This window comes from Rutilus rutilus (assembly GCF_951802725.1).
Source record: "Rutilus rutilus genome assembly, chromosome: 8".
NCBI lineage: Eukaryota > Metazoa > Chordata > Actinopteri > Cypriniformes > Leuciscidae > Rutilus > Rutilus rutilus.
Window position 1 is genome coordinate 23,753,210 of NC_140222.1, and position 18,679 is coordinate 23,771,888.

The following is an 18,679-nucleotide window of genomic DNA, read 5'->3' on the forward strand; positions in this document are numbered from 1 at the left end:
TTTTCTGGATCCCATACTGTCCTATCATATTAAAAAGCAAAGACAGCAAAAAAATTTTTTCAATTTGCTGCTGGTTAAGCTCCATCCACACACAGAATAGAATAAGAATCTTTTAAGTCACTATTTCAACATCTCTCATATTGGGGGTGGGGGAACGGATTTTGACAGCTGGTTTGTTTGCCGTCGGATTCTGTTCCCCCCACGGTTCTTACAAAATGAGGTTCTAATATTTAACAAACGACAGGACTTGAAGTGCTGTTGATAGTCTAGTGGTCAGTACACTGACAATTAGTGCTTTTAGTTTTTTTTGAGAACAGAGTTAAAGTCCAGGCTCGTGGACTTTTCTGGATCCCATACTGTCCTATCATATGAAAAAGCAAAGACAGCAAAAATTATTCTTTAAATTGGTGCCGGTTAAGATCTATCCACACAAAGAACAGAATAAGCATCTTTTAAGCCACTACCTGAACATCTCTCATATTGGGGGTGGGGGAACGGATTTCGACAGCAGGATTGTTTGCCGTCGGATTCTGTTCCCCCCATGGTTCTTACAAAACGAGGTTCTAATATTTAACAAACTGAGGGTGAAAAGTTTGGTTGATAGCCTAGTGGTCAGCACACTTGCATTTAGTGCTTTTGGTTTTTCGGCGAACCGAGTTCAAGTCCAGGCTCGTGGACTTTTCTGGATCCCATACTGTCCTATCATATTAAAAAGCAAAGACAGCAAAAAAATTTTTTTCAATATGCTGCCGCTTTAGCTCCATCCACACACAGAATAGAATAAGCATCTTTTAAGCCACTACCTCAACATCTCTCATATTGGGGGTGGGGGAACGGATTTCGACAGCTGGTTTGTTTGCCGTCGGATTCTGTTCCCCCCACGGTTCTTACAAAACGAGGTTCTAATATTTAACAAACTGGTGAGCTTTAAGTGCTGATGATAGCCTAGTGGTCAGTACACTGACATTTAGTGTTTTTAGTTTTTTGGAGAACCGAGTTCAAGTCCAGGCTCGTGGACTTTTCTGGATCCCATACTGTCCTATCATATTAAAAAGCAAAGACAGCAAACAAATATTTTTCAATTTGCTGCTGGTTAAGCTCCATCCACACACAGAATAGAATAAGAATCTTTTAAGTCACTATTTCAACATCTCTCATATTGGGGGTGGGGGAACGGATTTCGACAGCTGGTTTGATTGCCGTCGGATTCTGTTCCCCCCACGGTTCTTACAAAATGAGGTTCTAATATTTAACAAACGGCAGAACTTGAAGTGCTGTTGATAGTCTAGTGGTCAGTACACTGACATTTAGTGCTTTTAGTTTTTTTTGAGAACAGAGTTAAAGTCCAGGCTCGTGGACTTTTCTGGATCCCATACTGTCCTATCATATTAAAAAGCAAAGACAGCAAAAAATTTTTTTTCAATATGCTGCCGCTTTAGCTCCATCCACACACAGAATAGAATAAGCATCTTTTAAGCCACTACCTCAACATCTCTCATATTGGGGGTGGGGGAACGGATTTCGACAGCTGGTTTGTTTGCCGTCGGATTCTGTTCCCCCCACGGTTCTTACAAAACGAGGTTCTAATATTTAACAAACTGGTGAGCTTTAATTGCTGATGATAGCCTAGTGTTCAATACACTGACATTTAGTGTTTTTAGTTTTTTGGAGAACCGAGTTCAAGTCCAGGCTCGTGGACTTTTCTGGATCCCATACTGTCCTATCATATTAAAAAGCAAAGACAGCAAAAAAATATTTTTCAATTTGATGCCGCTTTAGCTCCATCCACACACAGAATAGAATAAGCATCTTTTAAGCCACTACCTCAACATCTCTCATATTGGGGGTGGGGGAACGGATTTCGACAGCTGGTTTGTTTGCCGTCGGATTCTGTTCCCCCCACGGTTCTTACAAAACGAGGTTCTAATATTTAACAAACTGGTGAGCTTTAAGTGCTGATGATAGCCTAGTGGTCAGTACACCGACATTTAGTGTTTTTAGTTTTTTGGAGAACCGAGTTCAAGTCCAGGCTCGTGGACTTTCTGGATCCCATACTGTCCTATCATATTAAAAAGCAAAGACAGCAAACAAATATTTTTCAATTTGCTGCTGGTTAAGCTCCATCCACACACAGAATAGAATAAGAATCTTTTAAGTCACTATTTCAACATCTCTCATATTGGGGGTGGGGGAACGGATTTCGACAGCAGGATTGTTTGCCGTCGGATTCTGTTCCCCCCATGGTTCTTACAAAACGAGGTTCTAATATTTAACAAACTGAGGGTGAAAAGTTTGGTTGATAGCCTAGTGGTCAGCACACTTGCATTTAGTGCTTTTGGTTTTTCTACGAACCGAGTTCAAGTCCAGGCTCGTGGACTTTTCTGGATCCCATACTGTCCTATCATATTAAAAAGCAAAGACAGCAAAACATTTTTTTTCAATATGCTGCCGCTTTAGCTCCATCCACACACAGAATAGAATAAGCATCTTTTAAGCCACTACCTCAACATCTCTCATATTGGGGGTGGGGGAACGGATTTCGACAGCTGGTTTGTTTGCCGTCGGATTCTGTTCCCCCCACGGTTCTTACAAAACGAGGTTCTAATATTTAACAAACTGGTGAGCTTTAAGTTCTGATGATAGCCTAGTGGTCAGTACACTGACATTTAGTGTTTTTAGTTTTTTGGAGAACCGAGTTCAAGTCCAGGCTCGTGGACTTTTCTGGATCCCATACTGTCCTATCATATTAAAAAGCAAAGACAGCAAAAAAATATTTTTCAATTTGCTGCTGGTTAAGCTCCATCCACACACAGAATAGAATAAGAATCTTTTAAGTCACTATTTCAACATCTCTCATATTGGGGGTGGGGGAACGGATTTTGACAGCTGGTTTGTTTGCCGTCGGATTCTGTTCCCCCCACGGTTCTTACAAAATGAGGTTCTAATATTTAACAAACGACAGGACTTGAAGTGCTGTTGATAGTCTAGTGGTCAGTACACTGACATTTAGTGCTTTTAGGTTTTTTTGAGAACAGAGTTAAAGTCCAGGCTCGTGGACTTTTCTGGATCCCATACTGTCCTATCATATGAAAAAGCAAAGACAGCAAAAATTATTCTTTAAATTGGTGCCGGTTAAGATCTATCCACACAAAGAACAGAATAAGCATCTTTTAAGCCACTACCTGAACATCTCTCATATTGGGGGTGGGGGAACGGATTTCGACAGCAGGATTGTTTGCCGTCGGATTCTGTTCCCCCCATGGTTCTTACAAAACGAGGTTCTAATATTTAACAAACTGAGGGTGAAAAGTTTGGTTGATAGCCTAGTGGTCAGCACACTTGCATTTAGTGCTTTTGGTTTTTCGGCGAACCGAGTTCAAGTCCAGGCTCATGGACTTTTCTGGATCCCATACTGTCCTATCATATTAAAAAGCAAAGACAGCAAAAAATTATTTTTCAATTTGATGCCGCTTTAGCTCCATCCACACACAGAATAGAATAAGCATCTTTTAAGCCACTACCTCAACATCTCTCATATTGGGGGTGGGGGAACGGATTTCGACAGCTGGTTTGTTTGCCGTCGGATTCTGTTCCCCCCACGGTTCTTACAAAACGAGGTTCTAATATTTAACAAACTGGTGAGCTTTAAGTGCTGATGATAGCCTAGTGGTCAGTACCCTGACATTTAGTGTTTTTAGTTTTTTGGAGAACCGAGTTCAAGTCCAGGCTCGTGGACTTTTCTGGATCCCATACTGTCCTATCATATTAAAAAGCAATGACAGCAAAAAAATATTTTTCAATTTGCTGCTGGTTAAGCTCCATCCACACACAGAATAGAATAAGAATCTTTTAAGTCACTATTTCAACATCTCTCATATTGGGGGTGGGGGAACGGATTTCGACAGCTGGTTTGTTTGCCGTCGGATTCTGTTCCCCCCACGGTTCTTACAAAATGAGGTTCTAATATTTAACAAACGGCAGGACTTGAAGTGCTGTTGATAGTCTAGTGGTCAGTACACTGACATTTAGTGCTTTTAGTTTTTTTTGAGAACAGAGTTAAAGTCCAGGCTCGTGGACTTTTCTGGATCCCATACTGTCCTATCATATGAAAAAGCAAAGACAGCAAAAATTATTCTTTAAATTGGTGCCGGTTAAGATCTATCCACACAAAGAACAGAATAAGCATCTTTTAAGCCACTACCTGAACATCTCTCATATTGGGGGTGGGGGAACGGATTTCGACAGCAGGATTGTTTGCCGTCGGATTCTGTTCCCCCCATGGTTCTTACAAAACGAGGTTCTAATATTTAACAAACTGGGGGTGAAAAGTTTGGTTGATAGCCTAGTGGTCAGCACACTTGCATTTAGTGCTTTTGGTTTTTCGGCGAACCGAGTTCAAGTCCAGGCTCGTGGACTTTTCTGGATCCCATACTGTCCTATCATATTAAAAAGCAAAGACAGCAAAAAAAATTTTTTCAATATGCTGCCGCTTTAGCTCCATCCACACACAGAATAGAATAAGCATCTTTTAAGCCACTACCTCAACATCTCTCATATTGGGGGTGGGGGAACGGATTTCGACAGCTGGTTTGTTTGCCGTCGGATTCTGTTCCCCCCACGGTTCTTACAAAACGAGGTTCTAATATTTAACAAACTGGTGAGCTTTAAGTGCTGATGATAGCCTAGTGGTCAGTACACTGACATTTAGTGTTTTTAGTTTTTTGGAGAACCGAGTTCAAGTCCAGGCTCGTGGACTTTTCTGGATCCCATACTGTCCTATCATATTAAAAAGCAAAGACAGCAAACAAATATTTTTCAATTTGCTGCTGGTTAAGCTCCATCCACACACAGAATAGAATAAGAATCTTTTAAGTCACTATTTCAACATCTCTCATATTGGGGGTGGGGGAACGGATTTCGACAGCTGGTTTGATTGCCGTCGGATTCTGTTCCCCCCACGGTTCTTACAAAATGAGGTTCTAATATTTAACAAACGGCAGAACTTGAAGTGCTGTTGATAGTCTAGTGGTCAGTACACTGACATTTAGTGCTTTTAGTTTTTTTTGAGAACAGAGTTAAAGTCCAGGCTCGTGGACTTTTCTGGATCCCATACTGTCCTATCATATTAAAAAGCAAAGACAGCAAAAAAATTTTTTTCAATATGCTGCCGCTTTAGCTCCATCCACACACAGAATAGAATAAGCATCTTTTAAGCCACTACCTCAACATCTCTCATATTGGGGGTGGGGGAACGGATTTCGACAGCTGGTTTGTTTGCCGTCGGATTCTGTTCCCCCCACGGTTCTTACAAAACGAGGTTCTAATATTTAACAAACTGGTGAGCTTTAATTGCTGATGATAGCCTAGTGTTCAATACACTGACATTTAGTGTTTTTAGTTTTTTGGAGAACCGAGTTCAAGTCCAGGCTCGTGGACTTTTCTGGATCCCATACTGTCCTATCATATTAAAAAGCAAAGACAGCAAAAAAATATTTTTCAATTTGATGCCGCTTTAGCTCCATCCACACACAGAATAGAATAAGCATCTTTTAAGCCACTACCTCAACATCTCTCATATTGGGGGTGGGGGAACGGATTTCGACAGCTGGTTTGTTTGCCGTCGGATTCTGTTCCCCCCACGGTTCTTACAAAACGAGGTTCTAATATTTAACAAACTGGTGAGCTTTAAGTGCTGATGATAGCCTAGTGGTCAGTACACCGACATTTAGTGTTTTTAGTTTTTTGGAGAACCGAGTTCAAGTCCAGGCTCGTGGACTTTCTGGATCCCATACTGTCCTATCATATTAAAAAGCAAAGACAGCAAACAAATATTTTTCAATTTGCTGCTGGTTAAGCTCCATCCACACACAGAATAGAATAAGAATCTTTTAAGTCACTATTTCAACATCTCTCATATTGGGGGTGGGGGAACGGATTTCGACAGCAGGATTGTTTGCCGTCGGATTCTGTTCCCCCCATGGTTCTTACAAAACGAGGTTCTAATATTTAACAAACTGAGGGTGAAAAGTTTGGTTGATAGCCTAGTGGTCAGCACACTTGCATTTAGTGCTTTTGGTTTTTCTGCGAACCGAGTTCAAGTCCAGGCTCGTGGACTTTTCTGGATCCCATACTGTCCTATCATATTAAAAAGCAAAGACAGCAAAACATTTTTTTTCAATATGCTGCCGCTTTAGCTCCATCCACACACAGAATAGAATAAGCATCTTTTAAGCCACTACCTCAACATCTCTCATATTGGGGGTGGGGGAACGGATTTCGACAGCTGGTTTGTTTGCCGTCGGATTCTGTTCCCCCCACGGTTCTTACAAAACGAGGTTCTAATATTTAACAAACTGGTGAGCTTTAAGTTCTGATGATAGCCTAGTGGTCAGTACACTGACATTTAGTGTTTTTAGTTTTTTGGAGAACCGAGTTCAAGTCCAGGCTCGTGGACTTTTCTGGATCCCATACTGTCCTATCATATTAAAAAGCAAAGACAGCAAAAAAATATTTTTCAATTTGCTGCTGGTTAAGCTCCATCCACACACAGAATAGAATAAGAATCTTTTAAGTCACTATTTCAACATCTCTCATATTGGGGGTGGGGGAACGGATTTTGACAGCTGGTTTGTTTGCCGTCGGATTCTGTTCCCCCCACGGTTCTTACAAAATGAGGTTCTAATATTTAACAAACGACAGGACTTGAAGTGCTGTTGATAGTCTAGTGGTCAGTACACTGACATTTAGTGCTTTTAGGTTTTTTTGAGAACAGAGTTAAAGTCCAGGCTCGTGGACTTTTCTGGATCCCATACTGTCCTATCATATGAAAAAGCAAAGACAGCAAAAATTATTCTTTAAATTGGTGCCGGTTAAGATCTATCCACACAAAGAACAGAATAAGCATCTTTTAAGCCACTACCTGAACATCTCTCATATTGGGGGTGGGGGAACGGATTTCGACAGCAGGATTGTTTGCCGTCGGATTCTGTTCCCCCCATGGTTCTTACAAAACGAGGTTCTAATATTTAACAAACTGAGGGTGAAAAGTTTGGTTGATAGCCTAGTGGTCAGCACACTTGCATTTAGTGCTTTTGGTTTTTCGGCGAACCGAGTTCAAGTCCAGGCTCATGGACTTTTCTGGATCCCATACTGTCCTATCATATTAAAAAGCAAAGACAGCAAAAAATTATTTTTCAATTTGATGCCGCTTTAGCTCCATCCACACACAGAATAGAATAAGCATCTTTTAAGCCACTACCTCAACATCTCTCATATTGGGGGTGGGGGAACGGATTTCGACAGCTGGTTTGTTTGCCGTCGGATTCTGTTCCCCCCACGGTTCTTACAAAACGAGGTTCTAATATTTAACAAACTGGTGAGCTTTAAGTGCTGATGATAGCCTAGTGGTCAGTACCCTGACATTTAGTGTTTTTAGTTTTTTGGAGAACCGAGTTCAAGTCCAGGCTCGTGGACTTTTCTGGATCCCATACTGTCCTATCATATTAAAAAGCAATGACAGCAAAAAAATATTTTTCAATTTGCTGCTGGTTAAGCTCCATCCACACACAGAATAGAATAAGAATCTTTTAAGTCACTATTTCAACATCTCTCATATTGGGGGTGGGGGAACGGATTTCGACAGCTGGTTTGTTTGCCGTCGGATTCTGTTCCCCCCACGGTTCTTACAAAATGAGGTTCTAATATTTAACAAACGGCAGGACTTGAAGTGCTGTTGATAGTCTAGTGGTCAGTACACTGACATTTAGTGCTTTTAGTTTTTTTTGAGAACAGAGTTAAAGTCCAGGCTCGTGGACTTTTCTGGATCCCATACTGTCCTATCATATGAAAAAGCAAAGACAGCAAAAATTATTCTTTAAATTGGTGCCGGTTAAGATCTATCCACACAAAGAACAGAATAAGCATCTTTTAAGCCACTACCTGAACATCTCTCATATTGGGGGTGGGGGAACGGATTTCGACAGCAGGATTGTTTGCCGTCGGATTCTGTTCCCCCCATGGTTCTTACAAAACGAGGTTCTAATATTTAACAAACTGAGGGTGAAAAGTTTGGTTGATAGCCTAGTGGTCAGCACACTTGCATTTAGTGCTTTTGGTTTTTCGGCGAACCGAGTTCAAGTCCAGGCTTGTGGACTTTTCTGGATCCCATACTGTCCTATCATATTAAAAAGCAAAGACAGCAAAATTTTTTTTTTCAATATGCTGCCGCTTTAGCTCCATCCACACACAGAATAGAATAAGCATCTTTTAAGCCACTACCTCAACATCTCTCATATTGGGGGTGGGGGAACGGATTTCGACAGCTGGTTTGTTTGCCGTCGGATTCTGTTCCCCCCACGGTTCTTACAAAACGAGGTTCTAATATTTAACAAACTGGTGAGCTTTAAGTGCTGATGATAGTCTAGTGGTCAGTACACTGACATTTAGTGTTTTTAGTTTTTTGGAGAACCGAGTTCAAGTCCAGGCTCGTGGACTTTTCTGGATCCCATACTGTCCTATCATATGAAAAAGCAAAGACAGCAAAAATTATTCTTTAAATTGGTGCCGGTTAAGATCTATCCACACAAAGAACAGAATAAGCATCTTTTAAGCCACTACCTGAACATCTCTCATATTGGGGGTGGGGGAACGGATTTCGACAGCAGGATTGTTTGCCGTCGTTCTTACATGGTTGTAAGAACCATGGTTCCCCCCATGGTTCTTACAAAACGAGGTTCTAATATTTAACAAACTGAGGGTGAAAAGTTTGGTTGATAGCCTAGTGGTCAGCACACTTGCATTTAGTGCTTTTGGTTTTTCTGCGAACCGAGTTCAAGTCCAGGCTCGTGGACTTTTCTGGATCCCATACTGTCCTATCATATTAAAAAGCAAAGACAGCAAAACATTTTTTTTCAATATGCTGCCGCTTTAGCTCCATCCACACACAGAATAGAATAAGCATCTTTTAAGCCACTACCTCAACATCTCTCATATTGGGGGTGGGGGAACGGATTTCGACAGCTGGTTTGTTTGCCGTCGGATTCTGTTCCCCCCACGGTTCTTACAAAACGAGGTTCTAATATTTAACAAACTGGTGAGCTTTAAGTTCTGATGATAGCCTAGTGGTCAGTACACTGACATTTAGTGTTTTTAGTTTTTTGGAGAACCGAGTTCAAGTCCAGGCTCGTGGACTTTTCTGGATCCCATACTGTCCTATCATATTAAAAAGCAAAGACAGCAAAAAAATATTTTTCAATTTGCTGCTGGTTAAGCTCCATCCACACACAGAATAGAATAAGAATCTTTTAAGTCACTATTTCAACATCTCTCATATTGGGGGTGGGGGAACGGATTTTGACAGCTGGTTTGTTTGCCGTCGGATTCTGTTCCCCCCACGGTTCTTACAAAATGAGGTTCTAATATTTAACAAACGACAGGACTTGAAGTGCTGTTGATAGTCTAGTGGTCAGTACACTGACATTTAGTGCTTTTAGGTTTTTTTGAGAACAGAGTTAAAGTCCAGGCTCGTGGACTTTTCTGGATCCCATACTGTCCTATCATATGAAAAAGCAAAGACAGCAAAAATTATTCTTTAAATTGGTGCCGGTTAAGATCTATCCACACAAAGAACAGAATAAGCATCTTTTAAGCCACTACCTGAACATCTCTCATATTGGGGGTGGGGGAACGGATTTCGACAGCAGGATTGTTTGCCGTCGGATTCTGTTCCCCCCATGGTTCTTACAAAACGAGGTTCTAATATTTAACAAACTGAGGGTGAAAAGTTTGGTTGATAGCCTAGTGGTCAGCACACTTGCATTTAGTGCTTTTGGTTTTTCGGCGAACCGAGTTCAAGTCCAGGCTCATGGACTTTTCTGGATCCCATACTGTCCTATCATATTAAAAAGCAAAGACAGCAAAAAATTATTTTTCAATTTGATGCCGCTTTAGCTCCATCCACACACAGAATAGAATAAGCATCTTTTAAGCCACTACCTCAACATCTCTCATATTGGGGGTGGGGGAACGGATTTCGACAGCTGGTTTGTTTGCCGTCGGATTCTGTTCCCCCCACGGTTCTTACAAAACGAGGTTCTAATATTTAACAAACTGGTGAGCTTTAAGTGCTGATGATAGCCTAGTGGTCAGTACCCTGACATTTAGTGTTTTTAGTTTTTTGGAGAACCGAGTTCAAGTCCAGGCTCGTGGACTTTTCTGGATCCCATACTGTCCTATCATATTAAAAAGCAATGACAGCAAAAAAATATTTTTCAATTTGCTGCTGGTTAAGCTCCATCCACACACAGAATAGAATAAGAATCTTTTAAGTCACTATTTCAACATCTCTCATATTGGGGGTGGGGGAACGGATTTCGACAGCTGGTTTGTTTGCCGTCGGATTCTGTTCCCCCCACGGTTCTTACAAAATGAGGTTCTAATATTTAACAAACGGCAGGACTTGAAGTGCTGTTGATAGTCTAGTGGTCAGTACACTGACATTTAGTGCTTTTAGTTTTTTTTGAGAACAGAGTTAAAGTCCAGGCTCGTGGACTTTTCTGGATCCCATACTGTCCTATCATATGAAAAAGCAAAGACAGCAAAAATTATTCTTTAAATTGGTGCCGGTTAAGATCTATCCACACAAAGAACAGAATAAGCATCTTTTAAGCCACTACCTGAACATCTCTCATATTGGGGGTGGGGGAACGGATTTCGACAGCAGGATTGTTTGCCGTCGGATTCTGTTCCCCCCATGGTTCTTACAAAACGAGGTTCTAATATTTAACAAACTGAGGGTGAAAAGTTTGGTTGATAGCCTAGTGGTCAGCACACTTGCATTTAGTGCTTTTGGTTTTTCGGCGAACCGAGTTCAAGTCCAGGCTTGTGGACTTTTCTGGATCCCATACTGTCCTATCATATTAAAAAGCAAAGACAGCAAAATTTTTTTTTTCAATATGCTGCCGCTTTAGCTCCATCCACACACAGAATAGAATAAGCATCTTTTAAGCCACTACCTCAACATCTCTCATATTGGGGGTGGGGGAACGGATTTCGACAGCTGGTTTGTTTGCCGTCGGATTCTGTTCCCCCCACGGTTCTTACAAAACGAGGTTCTAATATTTAACAAACTGGTGAGCTTTAAGTGCTGATGATAGTCTAGTGGTCAGTACACTGACATTTAGTGTTTTTAGTTTTTTGGAGAACCGAGTTCAAGTCCAGGCTCGTGGACTTTTCTGGATCCCATACTGTCCTATCATATGAAAAAGCAAAGACAGCAAAAATTATTCTTTAAATTGGTGCCGGTTAAGATCTATCCACACAAAGAACAGAATAAGCATCTTTTAAGCCACTACCTGAACATCTCTCATATTGGGGGTGGGGGAACGGATTTCGACAGCAGGATTGTTTGCCGTCGTTCTTACATGGTTGTAAGAACCATGGTTCCCCCCATGGTTCTTACAAAACGAGGTTCTAATATTTAACAAACTGAGGGTGAAAAGTTTGGTTGATAGCCTAGTGGTCAGCACACTTGCATTTAGTGCTTTTGGTTTTTCTGCGAACCGAGTTCAAGTCCAGGCTCGTGGACTTTTCTGGATCCCATACTGTCCTATCATATTAAAAAGCAAAGACAGCAAAACATTTTTTTTCAATATGCTGCCGCTTTAGCTCCATCCACACACAGAATAGAATAAGCATCTTTTAAGCCACTACCTCAACATCTCTCATATTGGGGGTGGGGGAACGGATTTCGACAGCTGGTTTGTTTGCCGTCGGATTCTGTTCCCCCCACGGTTCTTACAAAACGAGGTTCTAATATTTAACAAACTGGTGAGCTTTAAGTTCTGATGATAGCCTAGTGGTCAGTACACTGACATTTAGTGTTTTTAGTTTTTTGGAGAACCGAGTTCAAGTCCAGGCTCGTGGACTTTTCTGGATCCCATACTGTCCTATCATATTAAAAAGCAAAGACAGCAAAAAATTTTTTTTCAATTTGCTGCTGGTTAAGCTCCATCCACACACAGAATAGAATAAGAATCTTTTAAGTCACTATTTCAACATCTCTCATATTGGGGGTGGGGGAACGGATTTTGACAGCTGGTTTGTTTGCCGTCGGATTCTGTTCCCCCCACGGTTCTTACAAAATGAGGTTCTAATATTTAACAAACGACAGGACTTGAAGTGCTGTTGATAGTCTAGTGGTCAGTACACTGACATTTAGTGCTTTTAGGTTTTTTTGAGAACAGAGTTAAAGTCCAGGCTCGTGGACTTTTCTGGATCCCATACTGTCCTATCATATGAAAAAGCAAAGACAGCAAAAATTATTCTTTAAATTGGTGCCGGTTAAGATCTATCCACACAAAGAACAGAATAAGCATCTTTTAAGCCACTACCTGAACATCTCTCATATTGGGGGTGGGGGAACGGATTTCGACAGCAGGATTGTTTGCCGTCGGATTCTGTTCCCCCCATGGTTCTTACAAAACGAGGTTCTAATATTTAACAAACTGAGGGTGAAAAGTTTGGTTGATAGCCTAGTGGTCAGCACACTTGCATTTAGTGCTTTTGGTTTTTCGGCGAACCGAGTTCAAGTCCAGGCTCATGGACTTTTCTGGATCCCATACTGTCCTATCATATTAAAAAGCAAAGACAGCAAAAAATTATTTTTCAATTTGATGCCGCTTTAGCTCCATCCACACACAGAATAGAATAAGCATCTTTTAAGCCACTACCTCAACATCTCTCATATTGGGGGTGGGGGAACGGATTTCGACAGCTGGTTTGTTTGCCGTCGGATTCTGTTCCCCCCACGGTTCTTACAAAACGAGGTTCTAATATTTAACAAACTGGTGAGCTTTAAGTGCTGATGATAGCCTAGTGGTCAGTACCCTGACATTTAGTGTTTTTAGTTTTTTGGAGAACCGAGTTCAAGTCCAGGCTCGTGGACTTTTCTGGATCCCATACTGTCCTATCATATTAAAAAGCAATGACAGCAAAAAAATATTTTTCAATTTGCTGCTGGTTAAGCTCCATCCACACACAGAATAGAATAAGAATCTTTTAAGTCACTATTTCAACATCTCTCATATTGGGGGTGGGGGAACGGATTTCGACAGCTGGTTTGTTTGCCGTCGGATTCTGTTCCCCCCACGGTTCTTACAAAATGAGGTTCTAATATTTAACAAACGGCAGGACTTGAAGTGCTGTTGATAGTCTAGTGGTCAGTACACTGACATTTAGTGCTTTTAGTTTTTTTTGAGAACAGAGTTAAAGTCCAGGCTCGTGGACTTTTCTGGATCCCATACTGTCCTATCATATGAAAAAGCAAAGACAGCAAAAATTATTCTTTAAATTGGTGCCGGTTAAGATCTATCCACACAAAGAACAGAATAAGCATCTTTTAAGCCACTACCTGAACATCTCTCATATTGGGGGTGGGGGAACGGATTTCGACAGCAGGATTGTTTGCCGTCGGATTCTGTTCCCCCCATGGTTCTTACAAAACGAGGTTCTAATATTTAACAAACTGAGGGTGAAAAGTTTGGTTGATAGCCTAGTGGTCAGCACACTTGCATTTAGTGCTTTTGGTTTTTCGGCGAACCGAGTTCAAGTCCAGGCTCATAGACTTTTCTGGATCCCATACTGTCCTATCATATTAAAAAGCAAAGACAGCAAATTTTTTTTTTTCAATATGCTGCCGCTTTAGCTCCATCCACACACAGAATAGAATAAGCATCTTTTAAGCCACTACCTCAACATCTCTCATATTGGGGGTGGGGGAACGGATTTCGACAGCTGGTTTGTTTGCCGTCGGATTCTGTTCCCCCCACGGTTCTTACAAAACGAGGTTCTAATATTTAACAAACTGGTGAGCTTTAAGTGCTGATGATAGCCTAGTGGTCAGTACACTGACATTTAGTGTTTTTAGTTTTTTGGAGAACCGAGTTCAAGTCCAGGCTCGTTGACTTTTCTGGATCCCATACTGTCCTATCATATTAAAAAGCAAAGACAGCAAAAAAATATTTTTCAATTTGCTGCTGGTTAAGCTCCATCCACACACAGAATAGAATAAGAATCTTTTAAGTCAGTATTTCAACATCTCTCATATTGGGGGTGGGGGAACGGATTTCGACAGCTGGTTTGTTTGCCGTCGGATTCTGTTCCCCCCACGGTTCTTACAAAATGAGGTTCTAATATTTAACAAACGGCAGGACTTGAAGTGCTGTTGATAGTCTAGTGGTCAGTACACTGACATTTAGTGCTTTTAGTTTTTTTTGAGAACAGAGTTAAAGTCCAGGCTCGTGGACTTTTCTGGATCCCATACTGTCCTATCATATGAAAAAGCAAAGACAGCAAAAATTATTCTTTAAATTGGTGCCGGTTAAGATCTATCCACACAAAGAACAGAATAAGCATCTTTTAAGCCACTACCTGAACATCTCTCATATTGGGGGTGGGGGAACGGATTTTGACAGCAGGATTGTTTGCCGTCGGATTCTGTTCCCCCCATGGTTCTTACAAAACGAGGTTCTAATATTTAACAAACTGAGGGTGAAAAGTTTGGTTGATAGCCTAGTGGTCAGCACACTTGAATTTAGTGCTTTTGGTTTTTCGGCGAACCGAGTTCAAGTCCAGGCTCGTGGACTTTTCTGGATCCCATATGTCCTATCATATTAAAAAGCAAAGACAGCAAAAAATTCTTTTTCAATTTGATGCCGCTTTAGCTCCATCCACACACAGAATAGAATAAGCATCTTTTAAGCCACTACCTCAACATCTCTCATATTGGGGGTGGGGGAACGGATTTCGACAGCTGGTTTGTTTGCCATCGGATTCTGTTCCCCCCACGGTTCTTACAAAACGAGGTTCTAATATTTAACAAACTGGTGAGCTTTAAGTGCTGATGATAGCCTAGTGGTCAGTACACTGACATTTAGTGTTTTTAGTTTTTTGGAGAACCGAGTTCAAGTCCAGGCTCGTGGACTTTTCTGGATCCCATACTGTCCTATCATATTAAAAAGCAAAGACAGCAAACAAATATTTTTCAATTTGCTGCTGGTTAAGCTCCATCCACACACAGAATAGAATAAGAATCTTTTAAGTCACTATTTCAACATCTCTCATATTGGGGGTGGGGGAACGGATTTCGACAGCTGGTTTGATTGCCGTCGGATTCTGTTCCCCCCACGGTTCTTACAAAATGAGGTTCTAATATTTAACAAACGGCAGAACTTGAAGTGCTGTTGATAGTCTAGTGGTCAGTACACTGACATTTAGTGCTTTTAGTTTTTTTTGAGAACAGAGTTAAAGTCCAGGCTCGTGGACTTTTCTGGATCCCATACTGTCCTATCATATTAAAAAGCAAAGACAGCAAAAAAATTTTTTTCAATATGCTGCCGCTTTAGCTCCATCCACACACAGAATAGAATAAGCATCTTTTAAGCCACTACCTCAACATCTCTCATATTGGGGGTGGGGGAACGGATTTCGACAGCTGGTTTGTTTGCCGTCGGATTCTGTTCCCCCCACGGTTCTTACAAAACGAGGTTCTAATATTTAACAAACTGGTGAGCTTTAATTGCTGATGATAGCCTAGTGTTCAATACACTGACATTTAGTGTTTTTAGTTTTTTGGAGAACCGAGTTCAAGTCCAGGCTCGTGGACTTTTCTGGATCCCATACTGTCCTATCATATTAAAAAGCAAAGACAGCAAAAAAATATTTTTCAATTTGATGCCGCTTTAGCTCCATCCACACACAGAATAGAATAAGCATCTTTTAAGCCACTACCTCAACATCTCTCATATTGGGGGTGGGGGAACGGATTTCGACAGCTGGTTTGTTTGCCGTCGGATTCTGTTCCCCCCACGGTTCTTACAAAACGAGGTTCTAATATTTAACAAACTGGTGAGCTTTAAGTGCTGATGATAGCCTAGTGTTCAGTACACCGACATTTAGTGTTTTTAGTTTTTTGGAGAACCGAGTTCAAGTCCAGGCTCGTGGACTTTCTGGATCCCATACTGTCCTATCATATTAAAAAGCAAAGACAGCAAACAAATATTTTTCAATTTGCTGCTGGTTAAGCTCCATCCACACACAGAATAGAATAAGAATCTTTTAAGTCACTATTTCAACATCTCTCATATTGGGGGTGGGGGAACGGATTTCGACAGCAGGATTGTTTGCCGTCGGATTCTGTTCCCCCCATGGTTCTTACAAAACGAGGTTCTAATATTTAACAAACTGAGGGTGAAAAGTTTGGTTGATAGCCTAGTGGTCAGCACACTTGCATTTAGTGCTTTTGGTTTTTCTGCGAACCGAGTTCAAGTCCAGGCTCGTGGACTTTTCTGGATCCCATACTGTCCTATCATATTAAAAAGCAAAGACAGCAAAACATTTTTTTTCAATATGCTGCCGCTTTAGCTCCATCCACACACAGAATAGAATAAGCATCTTTTAAGCCACTACCTCAACATCTCTCATATTGGGGGTGGGGGAACGGATTTCGACAGCTGGTTTGTTTGCCGTCGGATTCTGTTCCCCCCACGGTTCTTACAAAATGAGGTTCTAATATTTAACAAACGGCAGGACTTGAAGTGCTGTTGATAGTCTAGTGGTCAGTACACTGACATTTAGTGCTTTTAGTTTTTTTTGAGAACAGAGTTAAAGTCCAGGCTCGTGGACTTTTCTGGATCCCATACTGTCCTATCATATGAAAAAGCAAAGACAGCAAAAATTATTCTTTAAATTGGTGCCGGTTAAGATCTATCCACACAAAGAACAGAATAAGCATCTTTTAAGCCACTACCTGAACATCTCTCATATTGGGGGTGGGGGAACGGATTTCGACAGCAGGATTGTTTGCCGTCGGATTCTGTTCCCCCCATGGTTCTTACAAAACGAGGTTCTAATATTTAACAAACTGAGGGTGAAAAGTTTGGTTGATAGCCTAGTGGTCAGCACACTTGCATTTAGTGCTTTTGGTTTTTCGGCGAACCGAGTTCAAGTCCAGGCTCGTGGACTTTTCTGGATCCCATACTGTCCTATCATATTAAAAAGCAAAGACAGCAAACAAATATTTTTCAATTTGCTGCTGGTTAAGCTCCATCCACGCACAGAATAGAATAAGCATCTTTTAAGTCACTATTTCAACATCTCTCATATTGGGGGTGGGGGAACGGATTTCGACAGCTGGTTTGTTTGCCGTCGGATTCTGTTCCCCCCACGGTTCTTACAAAATGAGGTTCTAATATTTAACAAACGGCAGGACTTGAAGTGCTGTTGATAGTCTAGTGGTCAGTACACTGACATTTAGTGCTTTTAGTTTTTTTTGAGAACAGAGTTAAAGTCCAGGCTCGTGGACTTTTCTGGATCCCATACTGTCCTATCATATGAAAAAGCAAAGACAGCAAAAATTATTCTTTAAATTGGTGCCGGTTAAGATCTATCCACACAAAGAACAGAATAAGCATCTTTTAAGCCACTACCTGAACATCTCTCATATTGGGGGTGGGGGAACGGATTTCGACAGCAGGATTGTTTGCCGTCGGATTCTGTTCCCCCCATGGTTCTTACAAAACGAGGTTCTAATATTTAACAAACTGAGGGTGAAAAGTTTGGTTGATAGCCTAGTGGTCAGCACACTTGCATTTAGTGCTTTTGGTTTTTCGGCGAACCGAGTTCAAGTCCAGGCTCGTGGACTTTTCTGGATCCCATACTGTCCTATCATATTAAAAAGCAAAGACAGCAAAAAATTATTTTTCAATTTGATGCCGCTTTAGCTCCATCCACACACAGAATAGAATAAGCATCTTTTAAGCCACTACCTCAACATCTCTCATATTGGGGGTGGGGGAACGGATTTCGACAGCTGGTTTGTTTGCCGTCGGATTCTGTTCCCCCCACGGTTCTTACAAAACGAGGTTCTAATATTTAACAAACTGGTGAGCTTTAAGTGCTGATGATAGCCTAGTGGTCAGTACACTGACATTTAGTGTTTTTAGTTTTTTGGAGAACCGAGTTCAAGTCCAGGCTCGTGGACTTTTCTGGATCCCATACTGTCCTATCATATTAAAAAGCAAAGACAGCAAACAAATATTTTTTCAATTTGCTGCTGGTTAAGCTCCATCCACACACAGAATAGAATAAGAATCTTTTAAGTCACTATTTCAACATCTCTCATATTGGGGGTGGGGGAACGGATTTCGACAGCTGGTTTGTTTGCCGTCGGATTCTGTTCCCCCCACGGTTCTTACAAAATGAGGTTCTAATATTTAACAAACGGCAGGACTTGAAGTGCTGTTGATAGTCTAGTGGTCAGTACACTGACATTTAGTGCTTTTAGGTTTTTTTGAGAACAGAGTTAAAGTCCAGGCTCGTGGACTTTTCTGGATCCCATACTGTCCTATCATATGAAAAAGCAAAGACAGCAAAAATTATTCTTTAAATTGGTGCCGGTTAAGATCTATCCACACAAAGAACAGAATAAGCATCTTTTAAGCCACTACCTGAACATCTCTCATATTGGGGGTGGGGGAACGGATTTCGACAGCAGGATTGTTTGCCGTCGGATTCTGTTCCCCCCATGGTTCTTACAAAACGAGGTTCTAATATTTAACAAACTGAGGGTGAAAAGTTTGGTTGATAGCCTAGTGGTCAGCACACTTGCATTTAGTGCTTTTGG